At 39.3% G+C, this 22,004-nt stretch overlaps 1 protein-coding gene and 1 pseudogene across 9 annotated transcripts in view; one reads left to right on the forward strand and one right to left on the reverse strand.

Moving 5' to 3' along the window:
- Nucleotides 1-22,004, reverse strand: part of ASB8 (ankyrin repeat and SOCS box containing 8) — a 30,806-nt gene that overhangs the window by 5,857 nt on the left and 2,945 nt on the right. For 3 of the 9 annotated variants that reach the window (XM_070271304.1, XM_070271307.1, XM_070271309.1), the window contains exon 2: nt 9,714-9,882. The gene's annotated coding sequence lies outside the window, so the exon portion shown is untranslated. Of the gene's footprint in view, nt 1-900; nt 1,153-2,400; nt 2,902-9,713; nt 9,883-22,004 lie in introns of those variants that run through there. The other 6 variants (XM_023643452.2, XM_001490907.7, XM_070271305.1 and 3 more) reach the window with 5 other exon arrangements.
- LOC100056979 (ERO1-like protein alpha) lies at nt 14,088-15,129 on the forward strand (annotated as a pseudogene).

Consider the following 22,004-nt stretch of genomic DNA (forward strand, 5'->3'; position numbering starts at 1 on the left):
GTTGCTTGGGAGCTGGGTAAACCTGGACATAAATGCTCTGACTCTCAGAATCGCAGTTCTGTTCTCTGAGCCGATCTAGCATAAGCTTTCCCCAAGAGGCCCAAAGATCCCCATGGAGCTGTGTAGTGTAAAAATAAAACCTGGCAAGGAAGGGGAGTGTTTAAAGGCTGAAGATGCCACGAGATGCTCTTTTCCTCCTCTGAATTTTGTGGTCTTTATTATCAGCACCACCTTTAGTTACATTTGGCCTTGCACTGTAGTTATGTTCATATTGTTTTCCGTTTAAATTGTAATCAATCGAAAGTCAAGGCCCTTGTCTTCTACTTTTTTGCCCATGTAAGTCCAGCCACAGAGTCTCACAAAAAGAGGTATTTAATAAATATTGGTTGATTGACGGATGGAAGGGTATGGAAGTGATTGTTACCTGTGAGAAGAGAGGGAAAAGCTATGGAACAAATACATCTATGTTAATAATGATAAGGCAACTGTGAATTAGTTTTAAATGTCTTCAGCAAAGAAAAAAATGGGAAATATTTGAGGTAATAGTCTAAAATAAGGAAGGAATGCAAAAGTATAATTACTCTGGAGTGACTATATAAAATTAGAAAAAAAAATTCAAAGTTCACAACAATGACACATGGTTGCAGTTGTAGGAAAACAAGCAGATTTAAGAGTGCAAAATGAATTAAAAATTTCAATAACTGGCCATTTGTGACAACTGAGAAACGGATTTGGGCAAATATATGTTGAAACTACAACATGACAGTTCTAGGATAGAAGAAAATAATGCAGTACACTTAAATTCAACTCTGGTAAAAGATTTGACTGTATAAGAGCAATACACCAGTTGGGGAACATTTAAAATTACAGCAAACCAGGTGGAGCATTTCTATGAAAAACCTTTATCAAAAACTTCAGAGAAGGGGCTGGCCCGATGACGCAGTGGTTAAGTTTGAATGTTCCGCTTCTCTGCAGCCCGGGGTTCGTGAGTTCGGATCCCGGGTGCGGACATGGCACCGCTTGGCAAAAGCCATGCTGTAGTAGCTGTCCCACATAGAAAGCAGAGGAAGATGGGCACGGATGTTAGCTCAGGGCCAGTCTTCCTCAGCAAAAAGAGGAGGATTGGCAGTAGTTAGCGCAGGGCTAATCTTCCTTAAAAAAAAAAAAAAACTTTAGAGAAAATATAGTATGCAGTATCAGCTCTCTAGACGTAAGTGTTAAGGAATCTGTGTTCTTATTAAACTATAAGCTCCTTGGGGGTAAATACACTGTTATTTTCAATAGTGCCTGGCACATGACAGGTTAAGTGTTAAGGAATCTGTGTTCTTGTTAAACTGTAAGCTCCTTGGGGGTAAATACACTGTTATTTTCAATAGTGCCTGGCACATGGCAGGTTCTCAATAAATATCTGTTGAACCAATGGAAAGCTTATTACTTTAGATCCTAAAAAATTCAAGACTTGCAGTAATTAAGCCTGTTATGCATATGATGATTACTAGGGAAAAATCCTAAAATTATTTTGGAGTACCTCCTTATACCTTCTGTAACGTACTATAGACTCTAATAGTTTCTATTTTGCTAATCAGTAGCCATTTATCTGTTTAAAATATATATAGTACTAATTAATAGAAAACAAGTTAAAAATATTCAATTCAGAGGTGTCAATGATTATTGGGTATCCTCCCCTACTTTGCTATGAATGAATAAGCTTATACATTTGTTTATATGTCTCTTTGAAATTTTCGAGATAGCTTAGACTTGGCATATGTTTTAATCTCTCCAACAGCCACTAAACTCCTCAGAGACAAGGGTCTGTATCTTATACTTCTTTATTGCAAGGAAGAAGGAAAAAAAGGCAGAGGTGCATTTGAGTCAGCGATTCCAAGAATGGGGGCAGAAGGCAGAGCATCTAAAGTGGAAGGCTTAGACCAAAGTGGTGCTGTTCACCGTTTCGGGGCCACGGTAATCTGAAGAAACTAAACCCTGCAATCATGTTCGGGGCGCCTTGGACTCCAGGCTAAGCCTCCTAAGTCAGAATATGACCACTGGTCCTCTGCTGCTGCCTCGAAGATCCCAGTGAAGAGTGAAACTTCGGAGCACCATGACAACACTCACTGTCAGCAAGGGTCAAGGAAATCTAAACTGGACCTATCTCTGGACAGTAGCCCGTGCACGCTTTGACCCCAAGTGGCCCCTTTCGTATGCTAGAGCTGAAAGCCCTCTCTCTCCCGTTTTCTTTCACTTCGATCCAGAGAAAACACCAAGGGGTTTTAACTGCGAAGCTAGAAGCAAAGTGGGAGAGAGACGACATTCAACAGCTCTCGTGCTAGTGCGGCCCCGGCTCCCGCCCGGCCGGGGAGACCCTCGGCCCAGCCAGCGGCGCCCCCAATCCCACCGCACCTGCTGGGGGAGGGCTCGCGGCAGCTTCGTCTCGCCGAGGCTAAGGGGCGAGGGCAAGGGCACTAAATGCGAAAAGTGGTGTCACTTTCCACATGGGCGCGCCAAAGATCGCAGCAATCCCGGCAGGTCTCCTGGGGCCAGTACTGAAAAGGGGTCGCGCAATCTGCGCCAGGGGAGCCCCAGAAGAGGACCAACCCCCGCCCCGATCTCCCAAGGCCGGGAACGATGTCTCCGCCTCGAGGGCTCGCGGACCCGAGCGGGGAGTGGAGGAAGCGTTACTGGGCGAGGTGCCCGGGTTAGGGAACCTGGCTGCAGCTATTCCCCCAGCGGGCCGCACTCACCGAACCGCGGGGCTGAGCTGGCTCTTGAAAGCCGCTGTCAAGGCGTGACCCGGAAGCAGAAGTTGTCCCCAGCAGGGCCCTCTGTTTACAGGATGCAAAGCACGACTAGGAAGGGCGCCTGCGCACCGACCAGTGTCCGTAGGCGGGACGCGACTGCGCAGACTCCTGAAGCAGCCTCCAGCCTACCTAGGCCCAGTTAACGCGATGCTTTCTCGCCTCGTCCACAGGCTTTGCGCGCAGGCGAGATGTGTCCCTCTCGGCCGCAGCCCTGGGGTCGGATCGGCTGAAGTGGACGAAAACCTCACCGGCCGGGCTGTTGGACCGACTCTGTGGGGCTGCGCCTGGAGGACCAGGCCTGCATGGGGCCATGCGTGCCCTGCGCTGCCTCCCACTGTCTCCATCAGAGATCTGCCTGGGCACCTCATTCTCAGATTATTCCCACCCTCGCTACACTGGTTCAGTTGTATAGGAGACTAAACTGTTAGTTAGAGGTGTCTTTGGCAAATAAAAGAGACTTCCAGCATTATTCATAATATTGGAAGGCATCGATGCTTCTCGGAACCCTCCTGGATATTGTCCGCCCTCCCTCAAAGGGAACTATACCAAAGAAAGATAACCACCCAAGAGGTGTACTAGCCCAGATGTTGAGGCCTGAAAAAGACGCACATTGCCGACAGTAACCCCTCCCACCCAGAGAGAAGCTGACACCTCTGAGTGATTTACTTTCCATGCAAACATGCAAACATTTCGAAGCCAGCAGCACACAGTGGTGCATGTAAAGAGTGAAGCAGCGGGCAAAGGCAGACTTCGCTCTGTGATCTACCAGGCAGCCCGTTCAACCAAGAGTGCCCCAGCACCCACTCCTCAAAGCTTGCTCTAAGCAACAAAACCTAACCAGTTTGAGAGTAAAGCAGGGCCCAGGTAGTTCATGTACGTCAGTGAGGGGCTGGATGGTTTACGTCTTGTCTGAGGAGTGAGTTTCCTCTGAGTCCCAAACACAAAGGATTTTTGCCATTCGGGAAGGTGTCCTACCTACCTCCAGCAGCTCTGCTATGGTGAGATTGTCCAATTTTTCAAAAGAAGCTAAAGACCAGATTTTTTTAGAAAGTGAATTCTCCCAAATTGCAAATATTGGTAACTTTTTTTTTTTTTTTTAAGAATCATTCTTAAAAGCAGGCAACATTCAACCTGCAAACCATCAATTCCAGACTGGATTAAAGGCTGCTTTGGTCACTGGCAGCTCCGTGGAAGAGGGCCTTAGAAGCAGCCATCTGATTGAGAGAGGGTCTGGGGAGTTGGCTTAAAGCTGTAGCGACATATTAACTACATTATTTTTAATTCATAGATTTACTTGGTGAAGCTTGCAGGAAGCTGAATGAGATTATATGGAGACTAGAGTTCTCCATCTTCAACTACCCAAACTGCTCTAAGGCATTTGATCAAATTCAGTGAATTGAAACAGTTTGCTTCTGTGCCCATTGCTTGTAAACCAGAAATCTGTATCAGGGCCCTAAAGAATATTCAACCTTCAAACACAGGGCCAAGAGATATCTGTGTTGGTGCTTATCCAAGATGGGGAGTTCATTCTGTGAACCTAAGTTCTTCCTGGCCACCAGTAGGGAAGATCATAGGAAAAATCAAGCTGCCCACATGCCTGTCCAGACTTAACATTTCAGCCAGTACCTCTCAAACTCCCATCCTTGTGTGTAGAACTGTATGACTCACATTAATGCCTGATAAATAAATGAAAAGCTATAGGATATATTGGAGTATATGAGGAAGTCATTTGAGTTAAAACTAATTTGGCCTGACCTTGTTTTTCCAAAGGGGCCTAACATGGCCTGTTGAGCATGCATTTTATATCTGCTTTAAATATTTACTATGTCCCAAAGACAAGAACAATGCCTTTAAAGACAAGGATGTAACTTCCCCTACATTGGCATTTCTTTAAGGATAAGCATCTCTCCCGAAAGATTAATTGGTGACCTGCTGTACTCACCTCGTGACCACCCACCTTGTGACCACTGACCTGCTGTGTTCACTGAATTGCCGTGCCAGCAAAGCAATCTCATGACTATTATAAAAGGGATGTTCCAATCATATGTGATATATGCTCTTTGACAGTATATAACCACTTTGTGCTCCTTGCTTCTTTGGAGTGGTCCCTTCCTTTCTGAAAGGACTCTCCTGGGCCATATGGTCCTCAGGGTTGGCTCATAATAAACTCACATCAGTTTTGATTTATAGATTGGTTATGGATCATTTTCGTCAACCTAGCCCAATGGTATATTCTCCCCCAGATGCGCCTGGATTCTACTTGGCTGGGGAATTAATGAGGTGAGAAGCAGAAATGTAATAAATTTCATTCCATGATGCCGTGGGCCCAGGTCTGCTAAGGCTCCCTCTCTCTCGATCCAGTAAGGAGATGCTCTGCTTGGCACCACCCATAGCTTTCTCATAGTGGAGCACAAGCTTCACACCACTGACCTATTGAGGGGTTGGTGACTGCTTCTCTGGCTTTCATCTTATTAAGTCTAGCTCTAGTGGGCCCACCACTCTCTCAGACAATACACTGCACAAAAGAAGGAGGTCGTCACAGCTGGTCATATCAGCAGAAATGGTAGAGTCAAAGGACCCAGCAAATGAAAGTACTGCACCTGAGGGGTGGCATCCATCCCTTCTCTGAGGTTTCATGCCTTGGCAGATCTTGTTCAATGTCATATACCAACCAGGGTGGTAGAAAGAGAAACCAGAGTACAGAAGACCTAAGTTTTTGTTCTGCCTCTGAGAGTGATAGTTATTTCATTCCATTTCTTTGGGAATCAGCTTTATCATTTGTAAACTGACAGCACTGGCTGAAATAATCTCTAAACATCCTTCTATTTCTGTAACTTCAGAATCCACCTAATTCCTAAGCAAAAATTTTTGCTTCCAAAATTTTTAATCCCTAGTCCAAGTAAGAAGGACTTTATGGCTATCATAATACTGCTAGATTAATGGGACCTGTGAAGGCTTCATTATAGGGTGGTAAAGTCCACATAGTTTCTGTTCCATTGTTGCTTCTTCTGATAGGTCGTTTCTAAAGCGGGTAAAGACAGCACTGATTCCCTGCTTCAATTTTTTAATGTTATTTGTATTATAAAAATGTTCACGCAGACCAAAAAACTAGACAGAATAGTGCGATGAACTTCTTATATCCATCACCTATACTTAACACGTTAGCATTTACCCAAATATTTTAATTCTAATTTTTCATTTCTTTGTTGCTCTGTCCAGCTTTAGGGTTTTGAAATAAACTACTCAGACAATATTCACAGTTCTTGCAGCTTTCAGGGAAATTTTTTCTGAGAAAGTTTGATTTTACATCCCATAAGTTTTGTAAAAACCTGAACTATCTCATGTTTATGTATCCATTTCTTCCTTCAAAAAAGAAGAATTTTTTTCCCTGCGTTGTCTCATCTCTCAAATTTTCTTGGTTGGTAAATGCTGAGGTATGTAAATTCTGGGAAACTCCCAGCATCTTATAAATATAAGAATAATTAGTGTTCCAAGAAGGGATGAAAGAAGCCATCCATAAAGATTATTTTATAGTGTCTCTGAGAACCCACTGCACAACTAAAGGAGGTTTCAGATTCTTTCATTCATACATCCATCAAACATTTACTGGGCCTGCCTCGCTCCAGGCTCTGTGCTCAGCAGTACAGGGAAGACAGAGATGGAGAGACACAATTCCTTAATATTAAGGTTTGGGACAGATTTGCAGATAGTTGATTTCAATTAAAGATAATTATTTCAGTAAAGTTTTTATGTACTAAGTCAATGTTGAAGAACAGCTCTATTTCATGGTGAGATCAAGAGAGTGTGGAAAGAAAGGGTCTGTGAAGAGGTTTCTTGCGGAGAAATTTGTTTGTGCTGTTCCCACTCTCTTTCCACCCAGAGTGAGAGGCAGTGCTCGTGCTGCATCCTTCTGCTCAAGCCTAAAGAGGGGCTTCTGTGGGACCAGAGAGCTTGGACATTGTTTCCCATAGTTGTAAAACACAGAGAACTGCACTGACTCTTGCCTAGAAATTAAAGAAGGAGGTAGCCACAAAGCAGGGCTGGCTGCACTGGGACTCACCAGCACCCCAAGATTCGGTCAGGGTGATGAATGTGTAAATGTTTCCCTGGACAGATATGGGCCACATAGAGGACGGTCAGCATGGGGTTACCTTTGGTCTATTCAAAAGGGCTGTCTAGAGGTGTGGAGGGACCCAGTGACCAGAAGCTATTGATGAACACAGGAATCCTAGAACCCACAGAGGTTCTCGCAGGCAACCACCGGCATCTGTCTAGGCCAAAGGGACTCAAGTGAGAGGTATCTGATGATGGGAATCTCCAAAGAACCTTTAAAAGAACCCTACAAGAAAAGGAGTCAACTTTAACCATCTGCTAGCCCGGGTAGTGCAAACTCATCCCATCAAAACAGAACTGCCCTATCTCCTTAGCTGTCCTGCCTCCTCCCACTTTTACAGAGCAGATCAAATAGCAGTTAGCTAGTCAGGGAGGAGATAAGTTGAGGAGAAAGCTGAAGGCAAGCAGCCACCAGACACAGGGGGCCTTACGTCGGGGAAGGAGAGAGGGAGAAGTCTCAGACTAGTACCTTAGAATGAAGACCGAAGTATTTGATTACTCTCTTGAACTCAACACATTCCAGTTACAAAATCAAGACTCTTTTTTGACTTCAAGTGACTGTTACTTAAAAGATTGTCAATTATTGAAGAAAAAGTCAGGGAATCTGTCCAATTTTCCATCCAAGGGCAGGGGAAGATTATCTCCTCCCAATAAATGTTTTTAAAAGATGATAAAAGCCGAAAAATAGAGTGGCGTTGTGAGCACATACCATGGCTCTTGCATTCAACATCCCAACTCCATCTCCGTACACTTTGGTTTGTTATTACTGATCTTCATGTTTTGATTACAAGTGATTCCCTGAGTTGTTTTTGATTTTTTAAAATGTGTTTTTTCTTTCCTAAGACTTTTATTTTTCTTCTCTCCTCTGCTACTTCTAGTTCTGCTCTCAAGAAGTGCTCATTAGATGGTGTTGATTGACAGTACAACCAGTGTTCCTATTTTCAGACCTTGGCGCAAACTTGAACTAGAAATTTGATAACGATGTTTTGCTTGTAATGATTGCTGCTATCACTGTTCAACACATATTAATATCCAGTCTCTGTGGGTGGATGCGATTGAGCTGTCGTAAGTTACAGATCTGAGTGTCTTGCTCTTTAAGCATTGTAGCTATTTAACGGCCACAGGCTTTTGTGCAATTCCTTTTTGGAGTGGAAAACTCCTTTTTTCACCTGCTGGCTCCAAACCCTTTCCTGATGTTGAGTGTGACCCTCTAGAGTGATGGTGTGCGGGAGGAAAGGAATTCTGCCTCACAACCTCTCTTAAGTGGTACCATGAGGCTTTCACAATAAATTTTCTGACTTCTGGCCAGAACTCATCAATTTCTAATCTGTCTAAAATGGCCTTATCTGTCTTCAGGAGCCATGTGACTGATGTTGATGGCAAAGTTTTCCTGACACCCTTCCTAGAGAAAGGTGACAAGTAAGGAGTGATTCCTTCCAAACCAGCTCTTCTTCCATCACCAAAGAAAAAGAAAAAAACCAAAAGGAAGTTTGAGATGCCCCAAGAGTGAAGGAGAGAGAGGGAATCAGTCAAAATTAACAAAGTGGGGTGAAAAATAAGATCCACATGTCAGACTAGCTGCAAAAAAATAGCTTTCCCTCAATGTAATAGTGTATTTCTCTTTACTTTGAATTTCTTCAATTTTTAGGGTTATCACTTACAAGCGTATTGCTTGTTTTAAAAACAGTGTAAAATCATGCAAACACCATAGGGACCAAGGTTCCAGTTCTGACAGTAGCTCTGGTTACTTTACCTGTCTAAGCAAGTTACATTATCTAAGTCTCAGTCTACTGTTCTGTACAATAGGGTGAGAGTAACAACACCTACCAAATGGCTAATTTCTCAAAACTTAGATCACGTTTGTGAAAAGTTGTTTTGTAAACTATGTAAATGTTGTTTTTTATCTATGTCATCTCTGTATTTCGTATTTGTTCCAGGAGGTTACCAAATGTCTGGTCCTCCCAGTTACACTGTGAGCGCCTCTAGGGCAGAGACTCAGATTTCCTGCACTCACCTCCCCCCATGGCACAGTCCCAAACACACAGCAGGTGTGAGATAAGTGCAAACTCAATTGAACTAAAGCAAACTGATCTCCCAAAGACAGGAGTAGTGGGATGCCCGAGAAAGAAGTCAGAGGCACAGTTAAAAGGAAAATTGAAAGAGAACTTTGGAAATAGAGCAAGGGGAAAAAAAAGTTCGAGAAATATAACGTAAGCCTCATGAAACTTTTTATCCACTTAAACCTTGTCCTGGAGGAACTAATTCAGCAGAGAAAAGAACAGCGTTAATGTGCAGCAGGGGTCGTCTCCCCAGACGTGGCATCATGATCAGACAAGGACTTCTCTCAGAAACTGCTCAGAACCAGACACGCTCTCCATACTCAAACTCTGCTCTTTCTCTTTTTCATTTTGACTTTTCCCATGTCTCAGGGAAACTTATGAATCACTGTTTTTTTTTTAAACTAGCTTTTCATCAATACCTTGTTACTTTTTCACCTTACAAGTTACCAATGTTGTCCACTTTCAGGATAACTTGAAAACATCTTGAGACTTCATAGGGAAAGATTACCCAAGGGATTTTGAAAAAAACATTATAGTAAAATACAAATAACAATGGTAATGATAATAACAAATAACAATGTTAATGATAATATTTAAATTACACATACATCATACTATTTTTCCAAGAATGTGGGCAGTAATAGCTAAATTACCTACCAAACAGAGACCGGAGTACATAAACTCTGGCGGAAGAAATTGTAAGATTGTTCAAGGGGCGGAAATTAACAGAGGAAATGCCCACTTGCCTGGTACCATTGGATGGTCCAGACGGACCTGGAGGGTCCGACTAGCAAGAAAATGATTGGATTCTCTGAATCAATTTCAGGGGCTTGAGAAGCAGGTTATGGTTGATCTCAGAATGTTGTGCTCTCTTGAGGCCCATGCTGTTTCCAGTAGGAATGTGTCTCCTCCTGGAGGGGAAATAGAGAACTTATTCCTTCAGGCTCCTTGCTCAGAGTTCAATCATCGGTTCTTTTGTTCATTCATTCATTCATCCTTTCATTCAACAAATACTTATTAAATTCTCTTACTGTGCTGTTTGTTTTGATAGATGCTGAAAATCCAGCTGAAAATAAGATCAACACAGTCCCTGGCCCAAGGGAAATTATAGTTTAGTGTGAGAAATAAACATTAGATAAACAATCACCTGAATGTATAAATAACCACAATAGTGATAAGTTCTATGCAGGAAAAGTGTGGAGGGCAATATGACATTCCTTAGAGGGCTTCAAGAAGACTGGGAGGTCCAGGAAAACGTCCCTGAGCACAGACCTGGGAGGTGAATGGATATAACCAGATCAAAGGCTATATGGAGGAGGTGCAGGGAGGGGGCCTTCCAGCAAGTGGACAAGAGTGTTCAAAGACTCCTAGAGGGAAGGAGCTTAGGAAGTTGGAAGAGGAGAAAGAGGCCAGAGTGATAAGGAGGTGAAGGGCACAAGTTGAGGCTGGAAAGGTAGGGGTGCTCCTGATCAGGCAGGGTCTTGGGGGACATGTTAAGGATTCTAAACTTTATCCTAAAAGAATAAGAAGCTATTGATAGGTTTTATTCAAGCGATACAATCACATCTGTGTTTTTAAAGGATCACTTTGGCTTTCTGATGAAGAATAGATTATAGAAGGGGTAGAGCAAGGATTAAAATAGGGAAAACAGCAGTTAAGTGATTGAGGCAAAAAGTGACAGTGCTTGGACTAGGGTGGTGGCCATATAAACGGAGAGAAGTGGATGAATTTGAAGTGTTTTTAAAGTAAGAATTGATGGGACAAGGTGAAGTTGGGGCGTGGGGTACAGTTTGCTAAGAATGACTCCTAGATTTTTGCTGTGTGCTCCTGGATGAATTGAGGAGCCATTTACAAAGATAGAACTGGAGAAGAAAGAGAGATGTGTGTGTGTGTGTGTGTGTGTGTGTGTGTGAGAGAGAGAGAGAGAGAGAGAGAGAAATCTGATCAAAGATCAGTTCATCAAATATTTATTGAGGCTCCTACTATATGTCGGGTACTGTGTTTGTCACTAGACACTGGAATTTAAAAAGTGGAGGCAATACAGGATTCTGGCCAAGAAAATTTGGTGAATGGAGCATAATGATACCATTAATGGATTATTTCAGTGGAATATAGCTCTGCAAGAATGAATAATGTCCAGCAGGAGTCCAGAAAAAAGGCACCTTAGCACAACCTGGGGAGGTTCAGAGAAGAATTTTTAGAGGAGATTATGACTGAACAATGTCTTGAAGGATTAGAAAGAGTAAATAAGGTAAAGAAAAGTGGGAGTTTTTTTCCCCAGGAAAAAGAAGGAATAGCTTTTTTAGAGCAGCCATTCTGCTGAAAACAATTAAAATACTGGATAGAATATTTTTTAAAAATCTCCCTAAGAGTATCCAACTTGGTTTCAAATGGGATTTTTTAAAGACCTATAATCCTAATTCTATGCCAAATCATAGAAAAAGGACAACTTCAAAAATTATTTAATGAGATAAATATAGCATTGAACCCCAAATCTGCCAAGGATTGCACGAAAGAGAAAAGTACAGACCAATGTTATTCATGAACATCAATGCAAAAATCCTAATAAAATATAGCAAATGGAGTCAAACAGCGTGATATGTCAGGACCAAGTGAAAATTGTTTCAGGAATGCGAAGATAGTTCAGTGTTAGAAAAGACATGAATATATTTAATAATATTATTATATATAAGAAGAAAGTTCTTATAATTATCTCCATAGATGCTGGAAAAACATTTGAGAAAATTCAAGATGTATTCCCAGTGAAAAATAACTTCCAAAGAAGAATAAAAGAGTATTTTCTAACATCATAAAGCATCTTGCTTACCAGCATCTTATTTACTTATAATTTTCATGGGAAAACACCTGAGGCATTCCTGCTAATGTCTGAAACAAAATAAGAATGTCTACTAACCTATACATCTAATATGGGGTTGGAGGTATTTGCCACAGCATTGCTACAGAGAAAGCAATTAGATGTATGAGCATTGTAGACAATATGATGATGTGTCTAGAAAATGAAAGCAAATGAATGGAAAAACTATTGCAAACAAGATGATTCAGTAAAGTAGCAGGGTATGAAAGCAATTCACAGAATTTGCCAAGTCACAATAGGCCTCATAGATATAAGGAAAACCAGTTAGAAGACAACATAGAAAAGAACATCAAGATCCCATTTATAACAGAAACCATAATTATAAAACTCCTGGGGACACAGTTCACAAAAAATATGTAAAACTCTATGAGGAAAACTTTATAATACTCCCCAAAGACACAAAAGTAGACTTGAGCAAATGAAAGACATACCCTAAGTGAATTTGTAAATGTAACATAATTCCAATAAAAATTTCAAGTTTTTTATTTTATTTTTTTAGTTGGACAAATTGATTTTTAAGTTCTTTTGGAAAAAATAAACAAGAACATCCAGGAAAACTCTAAAAAGAAGAGCAATGAGGAGGGGCCAGTTTTACCAGACATTTAAAATACTATAAAGCCTACATAATTTAAATGGAGTAGAATTGGCACATGAACAGATAAGCACACTAGTAGAACATAATAGAAAGTCTAGGCAGTAATCCAGTACATAAAGGAATTTAATATATGATAAAGACATTGAAAAACAATGGTAAAAATGGACTTTTAAATAAATGCTATTGAGACAACTGGGTACCATTTGCAAAAAGGTAAGACTGGCTCCATAGCTTATACTGCACACCAAGATAAACTCCACATGGGTCAGTTAACCAAATGTAACAAAATGGCAAACAATTATAGAAGAAAACATGGGTATATTTCTGTATAATCACTCACAGGGGTAGTGGGGAAAGCATTTCTATGACTCAAAATCTAAAATCAAAAAAGACATAAATTCTATTATATTAAATATTTTTTTAAAATGCCATGGCCCAAATCCATAAGTAAGGCCAAAGACAAATGATTCACTGGACAAAATATTTGCAACTTATACCACAGGAAAAAGTTAATCTCTCTAATATATAAAGAGTTCCTAGAAATAAAAAGACATAAATCCAGTGGAAAAATGAGCACAAGACACAAACAGATAGTTTTTAAAAAGATTCATCAAGTAGCTGTCAAAAGAGTAAAACATATTCAACTCACTCAAAAAAGAAAAGCAAATTATATTACATTGAGATAGCATTTCTTACTATGTTGGCAAAAAAACAAAAGTCTGAGAGCATATTTTGTTGGCAAAGGTCTGGGAAAGAGACTCACTCATATGCTACTGGGGGAAGTGTAGGAAGATACAGCTCCTAAGGAGGGAATTTGGTGCTCTCTAGCAAAATTACGAATAGATGCATTCACCCTTTAACACAGCAACCACATTTTCTAGGAATCTGTACTAAAAGTACATCTGCACAAATTTGAAAGTATATCTGCACAAGGTTATTCACTGTGGCATTATTTCTAATGGCAAAAGACTAGAAACACGATTAACAGGGAGGTGCTGAATAGTTAAACTATGGTACATAGTGGAGTATTATGAAACTATGAACATAATGAGGACTATTTTTATATGTTGCTATAGAATGACCATTACCATATATTATGTAAGGCAAGGTACAGAGCGGTGTATATGATAGCTTCTTTTTGCACAAAATGAAACATTGAAGGATAATCCAGAAACTAATAAAAATGGTTCTTTGTAGGAGGTGAGGGGGGAACTGGGGTCAACAGATAGAAATGGAAGGGAGACTCCTCTGAGTCTCCCTTTTTATGTAGCTTTGACTTTAGAATCATGCAATTATTTTACATATTCAAAAAGTAAATTAAACCAAAATAAGAGAAAAAAAGCAATCCTTAAAATGGAAAACAAATGAATCTAAGTGGTGAGTATGAGTTCAGTAACAACTGAAAAGAAGGATTTGTTTCAAATGACTTTTGAACACAGGACTTCGTCCTTCCTTAGTGGGATCTATTCTAAGAACAAAACAAACTGCAAAGAATGCTTAAATTTCCTTTGTAGTTTTATTGTCAGTACTAATGCTAGTATCACGAAACTGTTTTATGTCTATCACAGGATAAAGCAAATAAGTTCGGTGTAAGAAGTAATAAAATGTAAAATCGATAAAGTTAAAACTCTAGTGTTTAAATTAAATCTGCAAGCTACAGGTATTCTGAAGAAGGCAATAATTTCACTGAAAAATATGAACAAGCTGGATGACTTGGAGCTGTGAGTGAATCTCCAGGTGAGGAAACGCGGAAGACTACTCTGCAGTGGGCCAAGCGTGATGAGTCCTCAGACGATTTCTGTGAAGCTGATGACATATGGTACTCTGATGCTGCATATGTAGATTGTTCTTCATCCTGAGCACTACACAGCTATGAGGGACAAGATACTTGGAAGATAGGGAATATCATCATCTATGAAGAAAACTGTTTCAAGTCACAGACAATTAAAATAACTTTAAATATTTTGGCTTCCAGTTAAGGGAAACATGAAGAGAATATTTTTCACAGATGGCTACAAGGTCTCTGTGCAAAAAAAAGGGGTATTCCACAGACATATATCTGGTCTAGATGCAAGCATTAATGTGCATTTGAGCGCAAGATAGCCTTTACTATATCTGTTTGGAAAAGAAATGAGTTTTGATGGAATGCTGAAAGGGAAGGTCTGAGAAGGCTCAAGAACTTGTATTTTCTCCTCGTAAAAGAAGTAAAGCTTTTATCTAAAGTGCTAGGATTCTATGAGCACCCAGATTTCCAATTATTCACTAGAAATGAAGTTTAAGATTCAGAAGACAAAGTTACTCTGGAAATATTTCACGACGTCAAATCATTTCTTTTGCAGTCTTATGGAATTCATTTTTTTTTCTTTTTTTTTTCGCTTGGGATAGAAGAAGGAGCAAGCTAACCAAAGGCAGACTTTAGGCTGCATTATAGAAATGTTTCAAAAATTATGGATTATGTTGGTTGGCTTAAATGTCGACTGTAGGAAAACATTCAGACTCAGATCTGGGCACTGCTTTGAAGGTTTTGTTTTCAGAGAACTTGACAGCAAACATGCCAGAAAGTGGGCCCACTTATGAATTCCATCTAACCAGAGAAGAAATAGTATCATTGTTTAATGGATTTGGAAGAATTTCTACAGTGTGAAAGAAATGGAAAACTTTAAGAACTTGTTGCAAAATATTCGTTAAAGAAATGAGTTGAAATGTGCCTGTCTCTGGACAATGGGGGCCAAAGAGTGGAAATGTAATGACAATTTGAAGTCAAACTTGTTATATAAAGCTATTTTTATTAGAGAAAAATTATATTGTTTAAGTAAATAGTTTTATTTTGTAATTGTGTTGAGTTTAAATTGTAAAATATGATTGTAAGTCAAAGTAATACCTTGATAATATGGCACAAATTTTAAAGCTTAATATTGAATAAAATCAGGATTGTCAAAATTAAAAAATGAATAAAATTTAAAATTTTCACAGGAGGAAATATAGCAAATTATATAGACTACAGAAGAAAAGATTAGAGAACTTGAAAACATAGAAATAGAAACAAAAATGAAGTACAGAAAGAAAAAAGATTGAACAAGAAAGGATCAGAGCAAAAATGACCTGGGACACATATCAAGCAATTTAACATACGTGTAACTGAAGTTTCAGAAGAGTCAGGGGCTAAAAAATTATTTAAATAACTAATGGCTAAAAAATTTCCAAATTTGAAAGCTCAATGAAATCCAGGTAGAATAAACTTAAAAACGTGCCAAGGCACATGATAATCAAACTGCTAAAACCAAGGGTAAAGGAAAAATTCTAAAAGCAGGTAGATAAAAAAGACATATTACATATAGAACAGGGATTAGCAAACTACAGCCCGTGGATCAAATCTAGCCTACCTCTTGTTTCTATAAATAAAGTTTAGTTGGAACACAGCTCCACACATTCATTTACGTATTTGCGATGGCTGTTTCTGTGCTACAGTGGCAGAGTTGACTAGTCGCAACAGCCTAAAAAGCTTGTATGGCTTGCAAAGCCTGAAAGATTTACTATCTGGCCCTTTACAGAAAAGTCTGCCATTCTGCTATAAAGGAACAAAGAAAATAACGCCAGCAGATTTCTTATAAATCTTCTGCAAAGCAGAAGACAAGGTCAACCCAGAAGTTTTAACCTAGCAAAAATCTCTCTCAAAAATATAGGTAAAATAAAGGCTATTTTAAGCAAACAAAAGATGAAATGTTAAAGGAAGTTCTTCAGGCAGAAGAAAAATAACACATAAAAAATTTGGATCAACACAAATGAATCGAGAACGTGAGCAGTGATAAATATGTAGGAAAAACATTAAAACATTAAAAATTTTTTTCTCACATTTTAATCTCTTGAAAAGATAAATGACTAAAGTGAAAATAATGAAAATGCACTTGGGATTTTAGCATATGTAGAAGTAGTATGTATGACAATAAAAACACAGAAGACCTAAGGAAGGAAATGGAAATACATTATCGTAAGGTTCTTACACTATTTGAAGGTAGATTGTGATAAGTTAAACATGTATATTGTAAATTCTCAAGCTGCGCTGTTCAATACAATAGCTACTTGCCACATGTGGCTATTAAAATTAAAATTAGAGAAAATTAAAAATTTATTGCCTTAGTCATACTAGACACACTTCAAGTATTCAATACCCATATGTGGCTAGTGGTTACCATACTGGACAGTGCAGATATGGAACACTGCTATCAACACAGAAAATTCTATTGGAAAGAACTGTTCTAAAGCAATAATAACAACAGCAACAAAACAAAAGAAAGAAAAGAAGAGGAAGAGCTAATAAGCCAATAGTGGAGGTAAAAAGGAATCATTTTAATATTCAATTAACCTAAACATTGGAATGGAAATAAGAAAAAAGAAACAAAGAACAGATGGGACAAGTAGAAAATAAACAGTAAGATGATAGATTGAAATCCAATCTTATCAATAATTCTAATAAATGTAAATGGTCTGAACATGCTAGTGAAAGGGTAGAGATAGTCAGGTTGGATAAAAAGTAAGATCCAAGTATATTCTGTCTATAGGAAACCCACTTTAAACATAAAGGCACATATATGACAAAAGGCAAAAAATGGAAAACATATACCATGCAAACTTTAATGTAAAAAAAGCTGAAATGACTTCATTAATATCAGACTAAGTGAACGTTAGAGCAATGAGTATTACCAGGAATAAAGAAAAGCCATTTCATAATGATAAAGTGGTCAGTTCAGCAAAAGGACATAACAATCCCAAATTGTTAAACATCGAATAAAAGAGCTTCACCAAATAGGAAGCAATACTTAAAAGAAATGAGAAATAGATAAATCCAGAAATACACTTTAAACCTAAACACTAATTTTATTAATATTAAATATAATTGGACTGAGTGCTCTAGATAAAAGACAAAGGCTGCCAAAATGGATAAAAAGCAAAACAAAACAAAATCTGACTGTATGCTATCTACCAGAAATATACTTAAAACTTAAGGAAACAGAGGTTGAAAGTGGAGGAATGAAAAAGGATCCATCGTGCACCTCATTCAAAAGAAAGCTGGGGCAGCTATATTAATATCAGTGAAAATTGACTCTAAGGCAAAAATCGTTATTAGTGAACAAGAAAACCACATAATAATGAAAATAATTCAGTTCACCAGGAAAATATGACAATTTAAAATTTTAAATTACACTTACAACATAGCACCAGAATATATAAAGGAAAAATTATCAGAACTACAAAACATTTATCAGAAGGATAAATTTACAAACACAGTGGAAGATTATTATAACCCCTTCTTAGTGATTTATAATATAAGTAGACAAAATCACTTACAATTTATAAATTTGTACTAATGGATATATTTAAACCTTGCATCCAAAAAATGCAGAACACATTTTCTTTCATGGGGCATATACGTAACAATTATAAACAAAAAACTTATCTATTAGGAAAATTTCAAGAGGTTGATATTGAACAGAAAGAGTTTTTCAACTACAATGGGTTTAAGTTATTAATTAATAACAAAAAGACAACCAGAAAATTCTCATGTTTGGAAATTAAGAAATATTAATTTATTCAACAAATATTTAATGCACGCTTACTATGAGCTAGGTACTGTTCTAGGCACTTGGGCTTATATCAGAGAGATTAATAATTAAAAGTTTGACAATATCAAGTGTTGGAGAGAATGTGGAGTAATGAAAACTTTTACCCTGATGGTGGAATGTAAATTATTACGACCACTTTTGAAAACAATTTGATATTTCCTAGTAGAGCTGAAGATAAGCATACCCTATGATTCAGCAAGTCCATCATACATATGAACTTTAGAAAAACTTCTGGTGTGTGCACCAAGAGACACGTGCTAGAATATTCATAGCAGCACTGCTGATAATAGCCTAAATTTGAAAACAACTGAAATGTCCATCTACAGTAGAATGCTGATAAATACACTGCAGGACATTCATACAATGGAATACAGTAGAACAATGAAAATGAACAAAGCAGAGGTGTCCCCAAAACACTGATGATTTTTACAAAGATGATGTTGTGAAAAAGAAGCAAGACAAAATGATAAATTGTGTGATATCATTCACATAAAGTTCAAAAGTATAAATTCTTTGTGATTCCTTCTGTATAATGTTCAAAAACAGGCAAAATTGCACTATACTGTTTAGGGTTGTATAAATATGTGATAAAATATAAAGATAAGCAAGAAAATTATTATCCTGACAATCAAGATAGTGGTGTCTCATAGGAGAGAGAGAGTTTTGACTCCAGCGCCGCAGTGGGGAACTCTGGGGAGGGGAGGGAAGACGCTTGCAACACTCTGTTCCTAGGTAGCGATTATACATCTATTGCCTTTATTCATTAAATTGTACTTGTATGTTTATTTACTTCTATGCATTTGTGTAATATTTCACAATTAATAAAAGTCCAAAAGAAAAGGAAAGAGAAAAAGTAAGGTGAGAAAGGCATTTTAAACAAAGAGAAGAGCATGAATAAAGGTATAGAGGCATGAAAGTGTGCTGGGTGGGTGTATGGGTGTAAGGCAAACCGTGAGGCAGAAAGTGGTGGGAAAAAATGAGGCTGGAAGCTATGGGAAGCCTTGGGAATATTTTAAGCTGGATTGTGAAAGGGCTCAAATCTGAATTTTAGGTAGATTCTTCTAACTGCCAGGAGGAGATGGAGCACAGGGAGGAGACAGAAGGGCAGGGGCATTGGAAAGGCTCAGAGAGGAGCTATTACAACCCTACTGGCAGGAGGCAACCAGGGCCTGAAGCACGGCGTTGCTGGCAGAAATGCGGAGGAGGGAACGGACTAGAGGTATACCTGTGGGTATCAGAGACTATGGTAATCTTCCTATTTTCAAAAACACACAATCATTTCAAGACTCTTCTACTTCGGGTTTGTGGTTAAACGTGGGCAGTCAGGTGCCAAAAGATCACAAAGCTGCTTTCGAGGGTAAATAAATCTATTTCTTTCCAAGCCATTCTAAGACAAGTAAGATTCTCCCAGTTTTCAAGTCCTCCTGGAAAGGAGTTTAGGCTCCTTCCTCTCACATATCCATCACCCTTGAGAAGTTCTTTAAGAAATCTTACTTAAATGCCTCATCCTGCCTCTTGCCCTCACGGTGGAATCTGGGAACAATGCTGCTCTCTACCCTCTGTGCTAGTTCATTTCAGAGTTAAAAATCTACTGAGAAGCTCTTTCTAGCTTTTCCTTCTCTCTCACATCTCTGTGGATTATTTCCTTTCTTCCATTAGACCTTAGACTCAAATTATAGCCCTGGCATCATCTCTGTGCTCCATGCTCATCTCTTGAGAATCTTTGTCCATAATCAGTCTTTCCTATGAAAACAATATCCCCCGAAACAGTAATAAAAGTCCACAAGCATGAAGCAGAGAGGCTTTCTGTCCCACAGATCTCATTACAATTTAAACACTAGTGGTTTCAATGTTCTAATAATGTGAAATTGTGGGCAGTTTATTATCAGTCACCCCTGGAGGTATCTGGGATGGTACTCATTATTTTGCTGAGCGGCAAAAGCCACTAATGCCATCAATAAGAGAGAATTGATTATTAATATATAAGAAGCAACTGGAAGCAAGTGTGTGATATGGTGATGGATGAGCTGGGATGAATAGGAGATTGGGTATGTGACTCAGGATAACCCCCTGAGGGGAACTGAGTCCCAGTTTAATGCATTTGGTCTGGGCAGTCATCAGTGAACTTCACATGAAATTGCCCTCTGCTTCTTAGAGACCCAGACAGCACTACTGAGAATATCAGCTATTACTGAAATTGTCCTACTAAGGTTATTTAAAGACTAATCTCAATTCCTAGAATATTGTTTTCTGATTCATGTTTGATGTTTGGTTTTACTCTCCTGGAAAGACCGATCTTTATATCTCCTTTGTTATATATTTGATTGATATGGAGAGTTTTTGTTTGGGTTGGTTTTAGAACAGAAGTAGGGAAGGCACAAACAAGGGACAAAAAAGCCTCAATTTTATTTATAAAAATTTATAAAAATATTATTTATAAAAAGTACCCTGGCCTAACATTACCCTAAATTACTAGTCTGCCAGTTCAGGAACTCAAAGGGAAGAGAAACACCAGCTTTAAAGCATAGTAACCTTTCTATTCAGAATATCCCTTCCCAGTTAGCTGCCAATCTTATAACCAGTAGCAGGGTACTTTTTTGAGCTCGTCTCTAGTAGTAGAATCAGGAGTTCTCCTTGACAGACAGGATGGGGATACGGGCTTGGCATCATCCCATTCTCAAACAACACTGAGGGGAGCGGAGAGCATGCAGTCCTCTGACTTCAGGTTCTGACTAAAACTTGGCCCCAATATCTTTGAGACTTTGCTGGCGAGAGTGGTAGAATACGCCGCTGGGGGTTCACGTCGGGGAGGGGGTAGATGATAACTCTCACTTCAAAGCAGGCATTGTGACTATAACTGGAAACATGTGGTTGACCATAGAAGATGGAGCTGCTTTCATGCAAGACCTCTTAAAACAGGGGGTTCAGGGTGGAAAAGTTGGGGGAAGGGCCTGTCTCACTTTTGCCTAAGATCCAGCACTGTTACCGGTACTTTGAAGATGTGGGTTACATTTTGGGGGCCCTATTCATGATACCATCATAAATACTAGTATACTCCCCATTTGTGTGTGTTGACTAGAACCAGAGTGCACCCTCACAGTGGCTGCTAAACTGCAGTTGACAGTGCCTTGCTGGTCCTTGGGATACCACCTTGTAGCAAAAGGGAAGTGGTAGAAACCATTTTTGATAGTATTTTTAGGGCCTCTGAGAGGTATGGAGAGCGTGTAACTCATGTATTAGTAAGAGTGAGACCTACAAAATTCTGTTTGAATCATCTACAACAGAATACCACAGACTTCCTCAAGATATGACAAGTGAGAAGGGGCCTGGAAGTTTGCATAAGTCAGTATTGAGAAACACTCTTTTAAATGGAAGGGAAGTCTGTGGTAGACATACCACAGTCCATACCGTGCCCACATACTTGGACATAATTTCCTCCAAACTCAACTGATACTTTGGGAGAAGCAATTTGTCTAGCAAAATTGCCCCATGATGCCAGAAATTGTGAGTGTTCTCAGGTGGTACAGCATTATCAATGCCTGAGGAGGACTATGACTTGGGGCCACACCAGACCCTGAGCTGTTGGCAATTTCCTGGGGGGAGAAAATATAAGGAACGGATGGAGGGTACATAAGGCCCTGTACCTCAGAGGTCATGGGTAGCTCCAGAGCTCCGAATGCCTGTGTCTGTGGCCACCTACCCAGAAACACTAGGACTGGCGCAGGATAGACGAGTGAAGATGCACTCAGGCAGGGAAAAGGCCTCTGCAAGTGTTGACATAAGAAAGGCTGTTGCAGTGGGCAATACAGAAAGGGGTGAGAGGGTGAACACCAGCAAAACAAGTTTAATTGGAATGACGGGTTATTGTCAGTGGAAATTCAGACTGTGTGAGAAGTTGGAAGGTCCTCTGGAATTCTTGCTCTGAGTAAAGTTAATATGGAA

Source organism: Equus caballus, chromosome 6, assembly GCF_041296265.1.
Source record: "Equus caballus isolate H_3958 breed thoroughbred chromosome 6, TB-T2T, whole genome shotgun sequence".
NCBI classification, from domain to species: Eukaryota; Metazoa; Chordata; class Mammalia; order Perissodactyla; family Equidae; genus Equus; species Equus caballus.